The sequence below is a fragment of the Somniosus microcephalus genome, chromosome 15 (assembly GCF_052327205.1).
Source record: "Somniosus microcephalus isolate GS21.2 chromosome 15, FLI_Smic_1.0, whole genome shotgun sequence".
NCBI lineage: Eukaryota > Metazoa > Chordata > Chondrichthyes > Squaliformes > Somniosidae > Somniosus > Somniosus microcephalus.
In genome coordinates this window covers 31,476,460-31,497,096 of record NC_141001.1, presented here as the reverse complement: position 1 = coordinate 31,497,096, position 20,637 = coordinate 31,476,460, and the positions used below count along the sequence as shown (strand labels likewise).

Here is a 20,637-nt window from a genome sequence, read left to right as displayed (position 1 = left end):
CAGTAGGTAGTTATAGAAGGGGAGTTAGCACCGGAGCAGTCACAATAGGCAGAACAGTCTCTGCACTGATTATCAATGATTGTGTGATAAATTCTAGCAGTTACAAATTTTAACTGGTGTTATACAATTATTGGATAATTAAAAGGACTTTTCTAAACAATGACATGAGGAAGTTATGAATTGAACATGTGTTCACTATTTTTGATGTGGAGTGGGGGGATGCAGGGGTAACTTTGTGAGCAACCATACTTACTTAACCAATGAAAAGTGAACCTCGTATGTTCTAAATGCAAAGCACCAGAAAGTTTATTATTAGTAGAGCAATGTTTATGGCACAATCATTGTAACTGAAGTGAACACAGGGGATCTAGAACGTCAACACAATCATGCTGCTGTGCCATCTCTAACCTGCCCTTTTCTCTCCATCGCTCTTCAACACATCGCTTCAACTCAACCACAGACTCCGTCCTACAGGCTTACCCCTCTTAAAATGAAGAAAACTGCAAATGCTGGAAAACAGAAATAAAAATGGGTCCCTCCAATGCCTTGTTCAGCCAACCCACAGCACCAAGGCTGCTTGAGACAAAGTCACCAACAAGTCCTGTGTGCCTGTGACCCTGCCTCTCCGTCCCCCCCTCAATCTCTCTGCTAGCCTTGATCACCTCTTTGTCCTTCATCACTTCACCCATGGTTCACCTTGATAGCACTGAGCTCTCATTATTCCACCTTTATTTGTCCCAATGCAGTGACTACATCTTCTCAATTTGTTTGCCATCCTGTACCTGACAATGTGCCCAGGACTCTATTTTTGATCCCTTTCTGTTCATTACTTACATACTATCCTTTAGTTATATAATCTATAGTCACAGGGTCAACTACTAAAGGGGGCTGATTTTGCCAATGGGGAGCTTTTGGAGGCGGGACTCCCACTTGTCAGGTTTCAGTCCCGCCTCCATCAACTTCTGGCCAACCCACGCTATTTTCCCTTGATTGACCTTGTTAAGCCCGCCCAGCGGGTGTAGCAGGCCAACTAAAGGAAAGCCGGTTGCAGAGAATGTCAACGTATGACGTTTCATCTGTCAAATTTTTGACAGATGAATTGTCATCATTTGACAGCTCTGTGAAGCTGTCAAACAGTGACATTCTCTGTAGTTTGATGAGGTCTTGAATTCAAGACCTCATCAAACCTCTTTCTTTTACAGAAATGAGATGGTTGTTGCATGGGAGAATGCAATGGCCATCTGTCATCTCTACCGCGGAGGTGCGAGACTCTCCGCATATCCACCGACTGAAGCCTGCAGGAAGAAACAAAGGTAAGTACACTTTTTCTAACACTTTCCACTTACCTCAGATACTCACCTCTCCACACTTGCACCCATCACTTACCTTCACAGTGCACTTTTGGACCCCGCAGACCCACTACTCGCCTCGCTGACCTGGCGGGTTTCAGAGCCTTCGGAAAGCCCGCACTTGAGGGCAAAAAGGGGATAATCCTATTTCCTGCCTGTTAACTACCTGTTAAGTCAGTTAATTGGCTTTAATCCCTTCCCGCCTCCAAGGAGACGGGATCCGGCGCGGGACGGCTACCCGCCTCCTGGCAAGATGACATGGAGGCGGGTTGGGCACCCGCCCCTAAATTCTGCAATTTTCCCGGCAGTCCTGCCTCCCCAGTGCTGGCAAAATTGCTCCCTATGTGTATCCACAACACCCAGCTCCATCTCAGCCACCACCATGATTACAAGGTTATTAACCTTATTAACCAACTGCCATTCAGATTATCTCTCATTTTCTCCTCTGGTCTGTTTACTCATCTCTCTTATCTCCTAAAAGCATTGACTCCACCCTGGGCTAAATTTCCACAGGTGCTAGATTCCTTCTGGTACCTCTCTATAGTGGCCATTATTCATGAGAGCCTTGATAACGTTAGTGGTGAGAAGCTATTCAGCTACAAGAGGCATGCTGAGCCCAATTTTGTCCTCACCCAATTCCACATATTCGGTCTTCAGCTGATGACCATGGTTAGTTATCCCTTGCTGACCGAAGCATGCTGAAGCCAGTCATTAGTTCTACTGCCATTACCTCAGTTGTGATCAACTAACAACATAGAATGGGGATGCCTACCAGAGTGCTTCCAGCTCTTCATTACTGGGCTACTCACCGGATAAACCTGCTGAGCCATTGGTAGAGCCTAACAGGTCTATTTCTTTCGCAATGCATCTCACTTCCACCATGTAACTAGCAAAGAATAGATGATCTTGCATTCATTCTCTCTCCATCCATTCATTCCTTCATTAGCCTCATGGGTCAAGTCCAGTCTTGCACTGCCTCAATTGCAAACTCATTTCTTTTCTCAAAAACAACTCAGAGGTTTGTTAGAACATGAAATGACTGACCAGAAACAGTGAGTGAAGAAAAATTCTTAATAACCTTTAAAAGGGAAATGTATAAATATTTGAAAATTAAAAGGGTATGGGGAAGAACTTAGAAGAATGCCTACTACTGTGCTAAGTGATGGTTTTATTTCCCACACCAACTATTCTTGTTGCCTCCCTGAGTGAGATTTCTAAATTTTGATTTCAGTTGAGACCCATATAGCCAAGAGAGCCTTTCATTCCACTGATCCAGGCTAAGATTTAACTTCACACTGCAGAGATGAAAGGCAGTGTTCCAATACACTGCACCACACAATCCCCTATTTTGACACATCCTCAAGTAAGGAAGGTTAGTTTAGACAGGAGAATGAATTTTTATTTTATAAAGGAAAAAAAATTGCAATTGGGTCTTTAAATAATTCACAAATTATCACTGACTGACTAGGATTTGAAGATTTATTTTTAAAGACAGGATTATCCCTATTTTATGAAGCACGAGAACCCAGAAGAGCCACATATCATATTCATTACAGTGATAAATTTACTGTGTAAATTCCATCACTGCAATGCAAATCACATTACTGCATTGTGCACTTAAAAAAACACAGAAAAATAAAAAAATTCTGCAGAACTTTTCGAAAGCAATTCTACTTTAGACACAAATGATATTTGTATTGGAGTAGCAGCAGGTAATAATGGTCTTGGGGAGGTTGACAGAAGAGTTGAGACAGGACATGATGTGAAGGAATGTCTCGAGAGGTGCCACAATCACTTTGAATTTAGGTCAATTGTTTCTCAAGGCTTATTATTGCCCCAACGATTCGGACATAGCAAGCCTGCATAAAATCTTTCAGACACATTTCAAACTGTGCCTCTTCTTGTTGCGTTCACCTGCTTATTGCAGGTTGTTTCACAGAACGCTGACAAATTAACTTCATATATTTCAGTGTGTTAAAAATCAAGCAACAAATGAGCCTGCAGCCCTTTGTAGAGCAAGCTGGCAAACCATTCTCAAAGTCCACTGAGGTCCCTTGGCAATTTTGCCACTGGCACTATCCTCTGGGCCTTGTTCAAAAAACACTGCAATTCATTTTAAGAAATGGTTATTTCTCACTAATTGAGCCAGCATTGCAATGTTCACGGATAAAAATGAATGAGGCTGTTTCTCTATCTTCATTTAACTGTGTCTCTGCTTGTCTCGTACTCTCTAATTCTTTTTGCCACCATTTTTCTGTTTGTCTTTCACTCCCTATGGGCTTGATTTTTCTAATGGAGGCAGGTTGAGGGCGGGCTTCCTGGTGGGCGGGTTTCAGACCCGCTGCCAGTTTCTGCCACTCCCGGTGTCCTATTTTGCCTTAATTGTTTCAATTAGTCCCGTCGTGCACGCTGCCTGCTGCAATGACTGGGAGTGGGTCTGTTGGTCTGCAATGATGAGGTCATTGCTGCACTTGTTTTTAAGGGCTCCATGTAGCCTCAGCTTCTCATTTCTCATTACTGCTGCATCTTGAATGGGCCAAGGTAACCATGAGTGCTGCGAAAGCCAAGGCTGCTCCCCGATTTACTGATGAGTGCCTGAAAACTCTTGTAGAGGGAGTAAGAGGACGTAGGCAGATTCTGTTCCCTCCTGATGTCCGGATGAAGCCTCCTCAGCAAACAAAGGCAGCCTGGCTGCAGATTGCTGAGGAGGCAAGCGCAAGGTCCCTATATACACGCACCTGGGTCCAGTGCCAAAAACGCTTCAATTAGTTTGTGTGAACATCAATAGTGAGTATCACATCACACTTACCTTCAAACTGCTTCCCTTCTCTTCTCATCACCAGCACTCTGCATTGTCAGCCTGCTCCTTCACATCCCACCTTACCATAGAAACATAGAAGATAGGAGCAGGAGTAGGCCATTCGGCCCTTCGAGCCTGCTCCGCCATTCAACGAGATCATGGCTGATCATCCAAACCCTAGCACCCGGTCCCTACACCGACAGCCATCCCACCCAAGCCCTATCCCTGTAACCCCACGTATTTAATCCCCCCTAACACTAAGGGCCAATTTTTATCATGGTCAATCAACCTAACCCGCACATCTTTGGACTGTGGGAGGAAACCGGAGCACCTGGAGGAAACCCACGCAAACACAGGGAGAATGTGCAAACTCCACACAGACAGTCACGCGAGGCCGGATTTGAACCCGGGTCCCTGGCGCTGTGAGGCAACAGTGCTAACCACTATGCCACCGTGCTACCCTTACTTCCCTTGCACCCTTACCTCTCTTTCTTTCTCTCTGTACTGAATCACTTCACTATTCTACTATGCAGCCCTCACACTCGCTCTCACTGTTATGCAATGACAACAACTAACAACTCACAGGGAGGCAGCTTCCTCTTGCCACCTCACTCCATCTTGGTCTCCCTCTAAGTTTCTAGGTTTTGGATGCTTCACACTCACTCCATCACTCTCGCTGAAACTCCACTTGTGTCCCTCCTTGCAGGAAAAGCTAGCCCACAATAAAAGAGAGAGAACAAAGACAGGAGGAGGCCCACCATCCTTGGCCACATTAACAAACACTGAGGAGGCTGCTCACGACATCGTGGGATGTGGTGAGGAGCTGGAAGTGGGGGAAGGAGAGACGGGCGCATTTGAGGAAGCTGGTGACAGAATGCATTTTCATCCCTCACATTTACAATTCATGATTGACTGCAATGGCATATGATGCTCATAGAGATTGACTTCTGATCATCTGCACAAAAGGATTTGTCTGCTACCTGAAAATCTGATGTCTAACTCATGCCTTTACTCTCTCAGGACCATCGACAGCTCCCCTCCCCACTGTCCAGGAGGAAGAGCCAGACGACTCCTCAGAGGAACCTGCAGCCTCAGAGGGAGCAGCGTCACCAGAAATCAGCACACCCAGCACCAGCACAGAAACGCACACCTCTATGGGGCCTTCGCGGCATAGAGTAGTGTTGTCACCTGGTGTATCACAGCTCACAAGTGAGCATCAGCAGATGGTGGAGACAGCGACAGCAGTGGAGAGTCCTCGTTGGAGGTCGCAGGGCTCTCCTAGCTCTGCTCAGCTGCATGTAGACGCTGTGCCATTTGGGGCCATCCAGAAAGAGAGCGGTGCTGGAACTCCAGGAACAAGTGCAGGAGTCTCTGAGAGGTTTGCATCCACGGTAACTGCGAGTATGCAGAGAATGGAGGAGTCCATCTCCAGCATGAGCACTGCCTTTGTGGAGGCAATGGCGCATGAACGTTCCGCCATGGAGAGGGTGACATAAATTGTCAGACGAACGAAAACATGGTGACTCTTCAAAATAGATTGTCTGCAATGGAGGAGAGATGGACATCTATTGAGGAGAGACACCAGAGCTTCATGGACGTCCTTGTTATGAGGACTGCCAGTACAGAGACAGGTCCTCATGGCCCTCCTGATGAGCAGCAAGGTGCTCTCCAGCCACTTGCTAGCTCTGAAGTGCGTCTGACGCATGAGAGGGATGTTGGTGGCAGCCAACAAGAAGTGTGAGCTCCTCTCCAAGCGCTCACATGACCATACTACAGCGGAGCCCTCGGTCACAGCCCCAGATTCCACACCAAACTGAGATGGGCGTCTCAGCCCCTGCATAGCCACAGGAAGAGCAGACTGTGGAGGAGCCCTTCCAGGCTCCCAAACCCAGAGGACGCCCGCCAAAGGCGTCTAGGCAGGCGCAGCATCAAAGTGAGCAAGGTGCCTCTACATCTGCTGAAGCCACAGGGGAAGCAACATGTAGAAGCACACGTAAGAGGAAGTTAACACACAAATAGTCACAAGGGTAGTCACTTGGATGTTTTATTGTGCTGTTAATTATCGAGTGTCCTCCTTTGGTGATGTCATTGAACAAAAGTGATGGCAAGCAGTTGAGGTTCTGGTCTATGTGTTCTGGGAAATAGAAGTTGCACAGTGAGGGCTCAGGGCTAATTCCATTTATAATGATGGTGGTGACAGTGATCGGAAAGCACCATTTATTGGACAAATGGGGTATGATGTGTTAAGAATTTTGACCTTATCTTCATCCCCATGTGCCAGCCACCTGTGTTTGAAGTGTAAGCTCATGTGAATCTGGCATGGCTGAGTGCATCCCTTGCCTGACGGCCTTCAATGTGATCACCTGCTGCTGGATTGGCCACATCTGGCCCCGTCCTCCTACTCATCCTCCTCCTCGTCCTCTTCATCTCCCTCCAAGGAGGCTGCGTGCTGAGCCACTTGTTCACCCGGCAGCACTAAGCCGCGCTGCTCTTCCTCTGAATCTGACGACCAGGATGAGAGGATGTAAATGGTTCCTGTCCCGTTGTTATAGATTACAGTTGAGGCAAGAAGCTTGCCAGCGCACACTCAAAGTGGCCTGAAATTATTCCAATCAGTTCAAACAGCAGATGTGTGTCAGCTTGACCAGTCACAAGGTCAGTAGATTGGCAAATTCTTATCTCAAACCTCCAACAACAGAGTTGTTGCATTTGTATGCCAGCCATGTTACAGGAGTGCTTTTAAAGTTCTGCACCAATAATGACTGCAGATCATGTCCTCCAGCAACTCGTCTCCTTGCAGCAGGCCTGTTTCTGACACGACGGGAAACAGGAGCCAGAGGCACGAAAATGGGAAACCTCTATGAAAATAGGATTATCAAGGCAGTTAACAGGCTCTTAACTGTCTTAACTACCTGTCCCACCGGTTGGAGTCGGGTCAGTTTGGGAACAGCTGAACAGGCACTCACGAAAATCGCATGGGGGCAGGATGGAGGCGGGTTGGGTGTCTGAAGCCATTTTTTCAGATATTAGCACCTGACACGCCTCCAAACCCGCCTCCTCAGGGCTGTTAAAATTGAGCCCTATGTTTTTATATGTCTCTCACACAACAGCAACAACTTACATTTATGTATATTTAAACACAGAGAAATGTCCCAAGGTGCTTCACAGAGGTCTAAGGACATCAACCCAAAGAAGGAGATATTAGGAGGGGTGACTAAATGCTTGATCATATAGGCGGGTTTAATGAGGGTCTTAAAGGAGATGGAAATAAAGAGGCAGAGACGGAGTTCCAGAGTGTGAGGTCTAGAAGGCTGAAGGCACAGCCACAGTTGGGCAAAAGGAAAAGGGATTGCACAAGAGGCCAGTGTCAAAGAAATGGAGAGTTCGGGTGGCAGCTGTAGTGCTGGAGGATGTCGCAGAGATAGGGAAGAGTGAGTCTATGGAGGGAGTTAAACACAAGGATGAGAATTTTAAATTTGAGACATTGGGCGACCAGGTGCCAATGTAGGTCAGCAACCTTGGGGCGGCGGACAAATGGAGGAGTGGGCTTGATGAGGGAAATGATATAGGCAGCAGAGTTTTGGATGAGCTGAAGTTTATGGAGGGTAGAAGATGGGAGGCTGGCCAGGAGAGCATTGAATAACAAAACTAGAGCTGGTCAGGGTGTGAATGAACTTTTCAGCAACAGATGGTCGGGTTGGAGGTGGACAATGTTAAGGAAATATGTGGTCTTTGTGATGGAGGGATATGGGATTGAAAACTCAGCTCAAGGTCAAACAGGTAGCCAAGGTTGCAAAGGTCTGGTACTGCCTGAGACAATGGCCAAGGAGGAGATTGGAGTCGGTAGCGGGGATACAAAGTGTGTGCTAGGGCCAAAGACGATGGTTTTGGTCTTCCCAATGTTTACCTGGAAGAATATTATGCTTCATCCAAGACTGAATGTCGGACCAGCAGTCTGATAGCACAGAGGCAGTGGAAGAGTCGAGAAAGATAGTGGAGGGGTAGAGCTGCATGTTGGCAGCATACATATAGAAGCTGACCCCATGTCTGCAGATGTTACCTTCAAGGTGTATCATGCAGATGAGGAAGCGAGGGGACAAAGAATGGATCCTTGTGGACACCCAAGATGCCAGTGCAGGGGCGGGAAGAGAGGCCATTGTTGCAGATGCTTTGGCTAAGATCATATAGTTAAAAGCAGAACCAAGCAATGACAGGCCCACCAAGCTGGGCAATGGAAGAGAGGTATTCATAGAATCATAGACACTTACAGCACAGAAGGAGGCCATTTGGCCCATTGTGCCTGTGCTGGCTCTTTGAAAGAGCAGTCGTGCTTAGTCCCACACCCCCGCTTTTTGTCCGTAACCCTGTAAGTTCCTCATTCTCAAGAACCCGTCCAACTCCCTTTTAAAATTATTTATGGAATCAGCTTCCACCACCTTTTCAGGTGGAGCGTTCCAGATCCTGACAACTCTCTGAGTGAAAACATTTCTCCTCATCTCCCCTCTAGATCTTTTGCCAATGTTTTTAAATCTGTGACCTCTGGTTATTGACCCACTCGCCAGAGGGAATGAATAGTGTTTCTCTATCTACTGTCAAAACCTCTCATCATCTTGAAGACCTCTATTAGGTTACCTCTTAACCTTCTCTGTTCCAAGGAGAACAGTCCTAACTTTTCCAACCTCTCCTCATAACTGAAGTCCCTCATCCCTGATGACATCCTGGTAAACCTCCTCTGTACCCTTTCTCAAGCCTTTACATCTTTCCTGAAGTGTGGTGCCCAGAACTATCCACAATACTCCGGCTGAGGCCCAACTAGTGATTTATAAAGTTCCATCATGATCTCTGTGCTTTTATATTCTATGCCTCTATTTATAAACCAAAATAACCCATATGCTTTTTTAACCACCTTATCAACTTGCCTTGCCATCTTTAAGGATCTGTGTGCATGGAGACCAAGGTCTCTCTGCTCATCTGCACTTTTCAAAATCGTGCCATTTATAGTATACTGTCTTCCCATATTAGTCCTCCCAAAGTGCATCACTTCACACTTCTCTCATTGAGTTCCATCTGCCATATTTCTGCCCATTTCACCATCCTGTCTATGTCATCTTGAAGTCTACAACCTTCTTCATCACTATCTACTAAGTTGCCAAGTTTTGTATCATCTGCAAACTTTATAATGCTACTCCTTACACCCGAGTCTAGGTCGTTTGTAAAAATTGAAAAGAGTAATGGACCCAAAATTGACCCTTAGGGAACACCACTACAAACCACCACCCAGTCTGAAAATCATCCATCCACCAGCACCCTTTGTTTCCGGTCACTGAGCCAATTCCATATCCAAACCACCATTTCCCCCTTAATTCCATGAGCTTCCAAAGAGAGACATTGGAGGAGGATGGTGTGATCGACTGTCTGTAATGGTGTTCTCATTCTTTTTCCTAATCTCAGTAAACCTTTCTTTTGCTATATCTCTTCTCTGTTCATTGCATTTATTACTTTCTCGCTGGGTTGAATTTTAATGGGGATCGAGGGTTGGGACGGAGGGTGGGGGGTGGGGGGCTCCGAGGCGGTCGGGAAACCTGGGAGAACGGGATTCCCGCAGGCCCTGCTGACTTTAATGGCATTTCTTCTGCATTTATACACAACCCAGTTCCCCTGTAAAATGCAAGAATTGCCCTAGCTATAGGAGCACCGTACAGAGGGGTATATTCGGTTAGAAGATGTCATAGAATCATAGAAATTTTAGAATAGGAGGAGGCCATTTAGCCCATCATACTTGTGCCAGTGTGAGCTATCTACTCTAATTCCATTTCCTTGCTCTTTTTTCTGTACTCCAATATTTTTCTTCAAGTGCTTATCTGATTACCGATTAAATGTGATTGGCTCAATTTCAGTAGCCATTTGTTATCTGTATTCTAGTAATCTTTTGCATGAAAAACGGTCTTCTAATCTCTCCCTTTATGCTTCCAAATCTAATCCAAATTTCCTGATACATTGACCACTGGATTATTATTATATTACCTCTCATTATTTTTGCTGTCAAACGCATTGAACCAAACAGTTTTTTTTTTAATCTAGCGATTAAACAAAAGGAGCACTTTCTGCAGTTTAATGGTTATCAGGTAGGTGAAAAAAATTGAAATTAATCAGAGATTTGGTTAATTCCACAAACTTATTTTATTCAAATGAATGGGTTAGGTGGACCGAACACAACCTCACCACTCTCATCTTCAGCCCACAAGAAGATTTAAGGCATTTGTTGCAAAACAAACATGTAGGGAAGGGTAGCATGGTGGTTATGTTACTGGACTAGTAATCCAGAGGCCTTGAGACATGAGTTCATAATTCCCCAGGGCAGCTTAAGAATTTGAAGTCAGTTAGTTAAATAAATCTGGAATTAAAAAAAAAGCATCGGTTAGGTGACTATGAAACTACTGGATTGTCATAAAAACCCACCTGGAAGGAAACATGCTGTCCTTACCTGGTGTACTCCAGACCCACATGTGGTTGCTCTCTGAGATGGCCCAGCAAGCCACTCAGTTGTACCTAACCACTACAAACAACAGCATCTCCTGTGACCTCTACTGCCTAGAAGGACAAGGGCAGCAGGTGCATGGGAACACCATCACCTGCAAGTTCCCCTCCAAGTCACACACCATCCTGACTTTTAAATATTTCGCTGTTCTTTCATTGTCGCTGGGTCAAAATCCTGGAACTCCCTCCTAACAGCACTGTGATAGTACCTTCACCACACGGATTGCAACGATTCAAGAAGGAGGCTCACCACCACCTTCTCAATAAATGCTGGCCTTGCCAACGATGCCCACATCCCATGAATTAATACATTTTTAAAAATGTAAAAATCCCTATTAGTCCAAATTTATTGGTCGATCTCTGCATAAATTAGCTGAGTTTTATAGTATTGCAAAAGGACAGAGACCATCACCAAAAAGAGAGCTGCAAGACTTTAATATCATGTGCAACACAGTTAAGTTTCAGTAACATATCGATGTTAATTATACCACTAATATTGCACATTTGGCAAATATAACTCCCCCGCCCCCTGTCTTAGTGCAGAAGCTCACTGCACAGTCAGGAACTGAGCCCTGCAGATGATGAAGGTCTGAGGTTCCATCTACAGTCTGTTGAATTAGCTGGTCTCAATCAGTGTAATGGGGCTACAAATGACCTCAATGTCCTTGGTCTAGTGAGGGAGAAAAAACTCAGCCAGGGAACCCTGCTCCTGGTCTACCTTACCCGTTTATCAGAATAAAATTCATTTCTAGAATTTGCCAAATCTATTTTTGGTCTGACCTCTTTCACAAAACTGATAACCTTTTCCCTACAGAAAACTCTCCTGCTGGAAACTGCATTTGTATTTTCATTCCAAACAAAGCTCGTAGTATCATACACGCCAACCATCTGATCTATTCTTGATACAGGGAGTCAGTGTTCCCGACCCTGTCCATGTTTACAAAAGTAAATCAGCACTTAATATACTTCCAATGCTCCTCTGGGATCACCATGACAATGACTGACATTTCAGTGCAGTACCGAGAGAGTGCTGCACTGTCGGAGGTGGTATCTTTTGGAAGAGGCATTAAACCGAGGCCCCTTCTGCCCTCTCAGGCAGAAATGTAAAAGATTTCATAGCATGATTTGAAGAAGAACTGGGGAGCTCTCCCGGTGCCCTGGCCAATATTTATTTCTGAACCAACACCACCAAAAACAGATTAACTGGTCACTTATTTCATTGCTGTTTGTGGGACCTTGCTGTGCGCAAATTGGCTGTTGCGTTACCCTACATTACAACAGGGACTACACTTCAAAAAGTACATTATTGGTGTTGAAGTGCTTCGGGACATCCTGAGGTTGTGAAAATATTATATAAGTACAAGTTCTTACCTCTTTAAAAAAATCACAATAGTTTGTGCTGCGGCAGAGAATCCCATCAGCACATGTCTTAATAGAAGCAACTCCCAGAAAAGGAAGTTATGCCCCTTTAAATGCCACACATCTCCGAGACATCTAATTCCTAACATGAATTGATTTTAAAAAATTATTTCAACCACACAATGAAAAATAAAATTTCAATGTGGATATTTTCCATTTTCAAACAGCAGCCATTGATTAGATGACTCTCTAATTTCAGTCAGTAGCAGCCAATGTGAGACTGTCAAAGGGCGAGCAATCACTCCTCACTGATCAATGGCTGCTGTTTGAAAATGGAAAATACCCACATTGAAATTTTATTTTTCATTGTGTGGTTGAAATATTTTTTTTTAAATCAATTCATGTTAGGAATTAGATATCAATGGAATAGTCTGTGTGTAAAATAAATAGATTTAAATATGAAGCATGAAATCTTAGGAACAGGAAAAGGTCTTTAGGCCCAACAAGCCTGCCTCCCTTTTAAAAAAAAATAGGTCAATATTGTTGAGCCACCTTCTCAGCACATTGCTCAATTTCTTTGATACAATCTTGCAATATTTAAATAACCAGCTTTAACTGAGAGAGACTGAAGGAAAGTTGCAAATGTTTACCTTGTTCAGTGACTTAATCTGAAATATTACTGTCAATAGAATTAAAATGGTCAGGATAAAGCAACATGTAAAAATAGATATTTGCATGGGGGAGGAACCTTCTCTTTTAAATATCAATTTGGGGGTGGGGGGGGGGTAGAATTTAACCTTTTAGATATTCTAATGAGGGGAGAAATCTTCCTTTTTGATTATGCTAATGTGGGAGAGGAAGCAGTCAATGTCCTGGTTTAATTCACTCTTAATGGAGCTGAAGACTGATAAATTTCCCCCGTGCGATCTCCCATCAGTAGCTAATGGGACTACCTGTCTGGCAGTAGGATAACGGATGCTGTTCCACCATCATATTAATGAAATGTGGGGCATGAATCTGAATGTGAATAATTAAGAGCATCGGGTGTGACCAGCAGACTCCTGGCACAGTGCACACAAAAAACTGAGCAACAGCAAATTCAGGAGCTGCAGAACATATTAAACAGCGTTCAACAGAATGGTACCATTAATGAGGAAAGAAGGAAGGTTGCAAGTCGCATCGACTAAAACAAAAAAAAGCTCGTTTCTAATATAATTCAGATCGTGTCTCATTCTGGAGAAGTGCCATCATCTTAAACACCAGCAGGAAGGAGAAACGGGTGTTGAAAAGCCTGTGACAAAATTTCACTAAGAAAATAATGACTGTCGGCCAAGATGGTGCTGTCTTAGGTTAATGTATTTGTCGTTATATGTCACAGAAATCATAAGGCACGATAATGATTTCTGATGCAGTCAATACCTTGCTACTTCTTAACAGGAGTTGCCATGAACGGACACTAAGTCAAATTTTAATGGGATGCAGAGGGATACCAGAGCTTGGCCTGAGCAGAATAAACTGTTTGTCCCCTGCTAAATAAGGGAGATGGATAGTACAGCAAGTTTTTCATTGGTTGGTTATTATTTGTCAAAATCAGTCTATCCTCAGTTAAAAGGCCTGTAAATAGCTTACATTGATGGCGCTTCTTGCTCTATATCATTCTTACTTCAGAAGCAGTACACACAATCTGCTAAGAATGGTTTATAAAGTGGCCTTGAATGTTCAATGCTTTTAACTGGGCCTACAGATGTGGTTTAAATAATTAAAATTGTGAGTGACAGAACTTTACAAGGAACTTTCGGGCTAAGAACACTGAAGTATTGGATTTAGTCCAACTTTTAATTGAACTTGGCCTGATGATGTTGACAGCCATTCTTCATGGATGGACCAAGCCCAGCCTGTGCTGCCAACACAACATGAGCCATGCATACCAGAAATAGAACCAGCAGGTCTTACAGATTCAGAGTACGTAATCAGTCACACTAGTCATGGCTGCATTTGTACCAAAACTGTATAGAACACTAAAATGTTAAAATTGACATTAAACTATCTATCTATTCCACTATATTCCGGTTTTTATTTCAGATTTCCAGCACTCACAAGTTTTCCTTTTGTTAATGAAATGTTTCCACTGAGAAATAATTTTAAAACAGGATTTAGGCAACTTAGAAATTGACAAGCAACTTGAACTTAAAGTCCCAGATCCCAGCCAGTCCAGAATGCCTTTATTCACAAACAATGCCAGTCAAAAAGAGCACCAACATTAAACTTGTGTTATGTAAATGACAGGTTCCTGAACTATCTCCATAATGAAACAAAGCGAGACTCCCTCCTCCAAGGAGTTTTAATCCACAACGCTCTGGTGTTAGTTTGGGCCTTAACTCTGAATTCAGGCTGGATTTACACTATCAGGTAGATTTTGCTCTACGGCTGCCCGGTGGGTACCCAGCAGGTGTAGCTCAACTGAGGTGGCACTGCACCTGGGAGAAGACAGCTGCCTGCATTTTCCTCTGCTGGGCTATTTGCCGGAGAGCAGCAACCAGGAGGCCCGGATGCCTTTACACCATCCTGGGATGGCTAGTTATGAACCTTCCTGCTTCCTTGTTGGCCTGCCCTTCCCCTCTCCCTCAGGACTCCTGCGGACCCTCTGGTTTACGGGAATCCGGGGGCAACAATTGCGCCAGCCTTCTTCAGGTGCCCCAGAGGCTGTAGGGATCGGAAACTGGGGCAGGAGGCCATGAGTGCCCCCTCTCCTTTAGGACACTGATTCCCCAGATGTAGCAAAGAGGAAAATCTCCCCTTAGAACTGCAGTGTTGATGCTACGCTAACACCAATTCACACTAGTGCTACTTTTGTAGTGTAAATACATCCTTAGGATAGGGTTGCCAACTTTGATTGCATGTATTGTTGGAAGTTTCATCATATGACATCCTGCCTTTAATTGTCCCGCCCTCACACTCCTGCCATTAGTCACACAACATGTCCATCCTCACAGTGCACCACCTTCCCATGTCAATTGGAAAGCTGATTGGATGCTTCTTGACTGTCAGTCAAAACAACCTTTTCCCCATCTTTAATGTTTTTATAGCTGTTCGAAGAAAATGATTTTAAAAAAGTTTTTTTTTAATGCCCCTATGCTTTTTCTCCTGGGTTTCTCACAGCAGTGTCCTGGAGATTAATCATCAATTCCTGGAGACTCCGGGACAATCCTGGAGCGTTGGCAACCCTACCTTAGGAGTAAATTTACTTCAAAAGGAAGACAAATGTCGCAACACTTATATTGAAGTGTGATTTTGGCAACACTTTTTCCTGTATTGACTGCACCATGAAACCAATAGCTGGCAGCAATAACAGCCTGGAAAGACATCACTAGTTCCTCATAGGGTGACTAAAAAGCAGCCTTATTAAAGAAGCTGTGTCACTCCGGTTGCCTCAGGCAGTGACTAACTGAGCAATACAGACCATAAGATCCTAGGTTCTAGCCACAGTCCATGTTGAGCTAACTGATCTCAGCTAGGGTAGCAGACATTTGATGATCAGGCTTGGCTGTGATGGCCCCCCACAGTTGAGTAACAGTTGAAGATTGGCCAAGTACTGGAGCTAATGTTTCCACAGCGAGTTGTTATGATCTGGAATGCACTGCCTGAAAGGGTGATGGAAGCAGATTCAAGAGTAACTTTCAAAAGGGAATTGAATAAATACTAGAAGGGAAAATTTACAGCGCTATTGGGAAAGAACAGGGATTGGGACTAATAGGAAAGCTCTACCAACGAGCTAGGGCACACACACGATGGGCCAAATGACCTCCTTTTGTACTGTATCATTCTATGATTCTGTGATAATTAATTGAATAACAAGAGTTTATTCCGGTGAACCCTGCATGGTGAAGTTCTAGTCTCAGCTGTGCCCTTATCAAGAGGTGCCAGAAGCCAAGCACCCTTAACAGACATGGAAGAGATCTGGAGGCAAAACATCAACTCAGTCCCCTCCCCGCTCCCCCCCCCCCCCCCCCCCAGAGGCCTCACAGAGCATCAGCTATGCTCACTCTAGGCCACAAATGATAATTGCAAACATACAAAAGTGTGACTACAAACATTTGGAAATGTTCCCTTTTTGCTGTTACATTGCTGGATGTTTACTAAAGACCCCCAAATAGTGACAAGGAGACAGAGGAGCAAACCTGTAGGCAAGTTAAGCGAAATATAAAAATAATAGAGCAGTAATAGTAGGGGAGTTCAATGACCCTAATATAGACTGGGAAAACAACAGAGTAAAGGGCAAGGAGGGTGAATATTCCTAAAATGTGTACAGGAGAACATCCTTAATCAGCATGTTTCTAGCCCAACGAGGAAGGAAGCAGAAATAACAACAGAAAACGCTGGAAAAACTCAGCAGGCCAGGCAGCATCCGTGGAGAGAGAAACAGAGTTAACGGGGTCGATTTTCCCAAAGCTGTCGGGAAGAAGGCGGGACTACAACTTTCGGGTTTTTGACCCGCCTACATCGACGTCCGGCCAATCCGCGCGATTTTCCCTTGATTGACCTTGTTGAGCCCGCCCAGCGGGCTCAGCAGGCCAATTAAGGGCCACCCGGCAACAGGTGACATCACAGGCTGCAATTTCATCTGTCAAGAGTTCCTGACAGATGAAATATCAGTGTTTCACAGCTCTTTCAAGCTGTGAAACACTGACAGTCTGAGTTCTAACATGAATCCTTCTGCACAGACTCAGTTAGAACTCTCAGCAGCACTCAAAGCTGAAGGCTGTCACTTTTCACAGATCGCAGCCGTTCAGCTTTAAGTGCCGGCTGAGTGATGGGCTCCTGACGCCTGCAGGAAGAAAGGCTGTTAAGGTAAGTACAGGTAAGTAAAAGTTCTTTACACACTTTAGACACACCAAACGCACTTACCTTTGCACTCATGCACCCATCACTCACCTGAGTGCCGACATCGCGACCCCTCCAACTCCTTCAACCCGACGGCCCGCCTGCACTAACCTGGCGTGGTTTGGAGCCGTCGGGAAACCCACACGAAACCCCTCAAAATAGGGATTAGGCTAAAAACTGCCTGTTAACTACCTGTTAACGGGCAGTTAATTGGCACTAATTCCTTCCCGCCTGGGGTCGGCGGGTCCCATTGTGGGGCGGGTACCTGCCGCCTCTGAAAGTTGCGTGGAGTGGGGTTTTGGGCGGGATGGTGTCGGGACCCCCAAATTCGGGATTTCCCCCCCCCCACATGCCTGAAACCCCGCCTGACGGCTCCACGAAAATCGACCCCAACGTTTCAGGTCGAAGACCTTGCGAAGGAAGCAGTGCTGGATCTAGTTCTGGGGAATGAAGTAGGACAAGTGGAGTGTGTTGCAGTGGGAGAACATCTGGGTAATAGTGGCCATACTATGATTAGGTTTAAAGTAGTTATGGAAAGCAACAAAGAAAAATCAAAGGTGAAAATACCCAACTGGAAGAGAGCCAATTTCAGTGATTTTAGAAGGGATCTAGCACAGGTGGACTTGAAATAAAGATTGGCCAGGAAAACAGTAAATCAGCAATGACAGGCCTTCAAGGCGAAGATACTTAAGGTAGAAACCAAGCATATTCTAATAAGGAGGAAAGATGGGGCATCCAAAACTAGAGGTCCCTGGATGACAAAGAAAATAGAGGTTAAAATAAAACAGAAAAAGGAGGTTTACAACAAGTGTCAGGTATAAAATACAGTTGAAAACCAGGCAGAATACAGACAGTGCCGGGAGAATTTGAAAAAGGATATAAGAAGGCCAAAGAGAGAGTATGAGAAAAGATTAGCGGGTAACATAAAGGGAACTCAAAAATCTTCTTTAAACATAAAAAGTTAAAAGATAGTTAAAAGAAACGGTGGGGCCAATTCGGGACAGAAAAGAAGGCATGACTGAGGTACTGAATGAGTACTTTATATCCGTCTTCAAAAAAGAAAAGGATGAAGTTAATGTTACAGTAGAGGAGGGGGGAGTAGAGATATTGATAGGATAAAAATAGATAGAATTGAGGTGCTAAATAGGTTGGCATTACTCAAAGTTAAGAAGTGATCCGGTCCAGATGGGATGCACCCTAGGTTGCTGAGGGAAGCTAGAGTGGAGATACCAGAAGCTCTGACCACATTCTTTCAATCTTCCTTGGCTATGGGATTGGTGCCAGAGGACTGGAGGATTGCAAATGTTACACTCCTGTTCAAGAAAGAGGAGGGATAAACCTGGTAACTACAGGCCAGTCTAACATCACTGGTGGGAAAACTAGAGACCATTGTCAAGGACAAAATTAATTCTCACTCGGAGATGGATCAGATAATAAGGGATAGTTAGCATGAATTGTTAAAGGCAAATCATGTCTGACTAACCTGATTGAGTTCTTTGATGAAGTAACAGAAAGGGTTGATGAAGGTAGTGCAATAGATGTTGTATATATGGACTTTCAAAAGGCATTTGATAAAGTACCACATAGCAGACTTGTTCAGAAAATAGAAGCACATGGTATTAAAAGGACAGTTGTAACATGGGTATGTAATAGACTAAGGGATAGGAGGTAGAGAGTAGTGGCGAATGGATGCTTTTCTGACTAGAGAGAAGTATGCAGTGGGGTCTCCCAGGGGTCAGTATTAGGACCAATGCTTTTCTTGTTATATATAAATGACCTGAACTTGGATATAGTGAGTACAATTTCAAAGTTTGCAGATGATATAAAACTTGGCAACATAGTAAAGAGTGAGCAGGATAGTAGCAGACTTCAGGAGGACATAGACAGACTGGTGATATGGGCAGACACATGGCAAATGCAATTTAATGCAGATAAGTGTGAATTGATGCACTTTGGGAGAAACAACATGGAGAGGCAGTATAATCTAAATGGTACTATTGTAAGGGGGGTGCAAGAGCAGTGGGACGGGGGGGTGCATATTCACGAATCTTTGAAGGGGGCAGAGCAAGTTGATCAGGCAGTTTAGAAAGCATATGGGATACTTGGCTTTGTAAATAGGGACAATGAATACAAAAACAAGGAAGCTATGCTAAACCTTTACAAAACACTGGTTAGGCCTCAGCTGGAGTATTGTGTACGATTCTGGGCACCACACTTTAGAAAGGATTTCAAGGCCTTGCAGAGGGTACAGGGGAGGTTTATCAGGATGATACCAGGGATGAAGGACTTCAGTTATGTGGAGAGATTGGAGAAGCTGGGACTGTTCTCCATAGAGCAGAGAAGGTTAAGGGGAGACCTAATAGAGGTATTCAAAACTATGATAGATTTTGATAGAGCAAGTAGGAGAGAACCTGTTTCCACTGGCAAGTGGGTGGATAACCAGAGGTCATAGAGTTAAAATAATTAGCAAAAGAATTAGAGGGGAAATGAGGAGAAATGATTTCATACAGAAGGCTGTTATGATCTGGAAGGCAATACCTGAAAGGGTGGTGGAATCAGATGCCATAGGAACTTTCGAAAGGCAATTGGACATGTATCTGAAGAGAACTAATTTGCAAGGTTATGGGGAGAAAGCTGGGATGTGGACTAAACGGGACAGTTCTTTGAAAGAGCCAGTACAGGCATGACAGGCCGAATGGCCCCCTGCTGTGCTGTAAGGTTCTATAATTCTAGGAGTATGTCATGTGCCCTTAAGCCACGACTCTCATAATTTCTAATCATGAGATAAGCATTAGTTTAGCAGGCAATTAACAATTGTATCATTAGTTTAGCAATAGGGAAACACTGCTATGACATAAACGTAATAGTTGTGGCGTTTCCATTTTAAACAAACTCCCAACCTGTCTATGCAATGACAAGCCTCCTAGCTAGCATGCCTTTGTCACATTTCCAAGTGTTTGCATGTCATACTTCTGTCATGCTTGATTGATTGATTCGGTGCCATAGTTCTCAAAAACCTAAAAAAAAAATCACTGTTAAGTGAACATTGGTAATTGCCAGAAATATTAATGAATGGGGAAGAAATCTACCAATGAACAACCAACAAGCAGGTATGAAATTAACCACTCAAGGATCAGCAACCATCAATTAGCAACTAGCAAGGTGGAGAAAGCAAACCAGTAAAATCTCTTCACACTTCTTTTTTTGGCTGTTAATTTCCTCCCTCTGTCAGGCCTGTATATACAGCTGAAGCATTTATGACATAACAAAAACATTCAAAAGTACACAATTTTGAGGGGGGAGAAAATCACTAAACGTACTTCATTCATTTTAAAAATGCCTTCAACCCCCCCGATCCTCACCACAAGCCGGTCCCTCTGTTTGGAGGCTGGAGCTTGAGTTCTGCTTTAGTCCGAAACCGGAACATTTCATATGGGTCTTGGTTGCTGGAGATTTCCAGCCGTTATGGAAGAATTGTGCGCGTGTGAGAGGGAGACGCGTCGTTGTAGTTTTCGCCCTGTTCATGTGGAACCATGATTTTGAGAGAACACCATGTCAACTCAAATTACGTGACAGTCCAGAAGAACAGGATCAGTGGGGCCAGAGAGGGTGATGGCTATCGACCTGGTTGGCATATTCATGAGACAGAGATGTATGTTTTCATCCTGTCCCTGTGGAACTAAAACATGACTAACGCAAAGTAAAGTATTA

The 20,637-nt window shown here is 44.3% G+C and overlaps 1 protein-coding gene across 2 annotated transcripts in view; it reads right to left on the bottom strand.

Moving 5' to 3' along the window:
• The window catches only part of LOC147106611 (N-acetyl-beta-glucosaminyl-glycoprotein 4-beta-N-acetylgalactosaminyltransferase 1-like), a 950,756-nt gene that overhangs the window by 597,678 nt on the left and 332,441 nt on the right, over window positions 1–20,637 (bottom strand). The gene's annotated exons all lie outside the window — the stretch shown is intronic.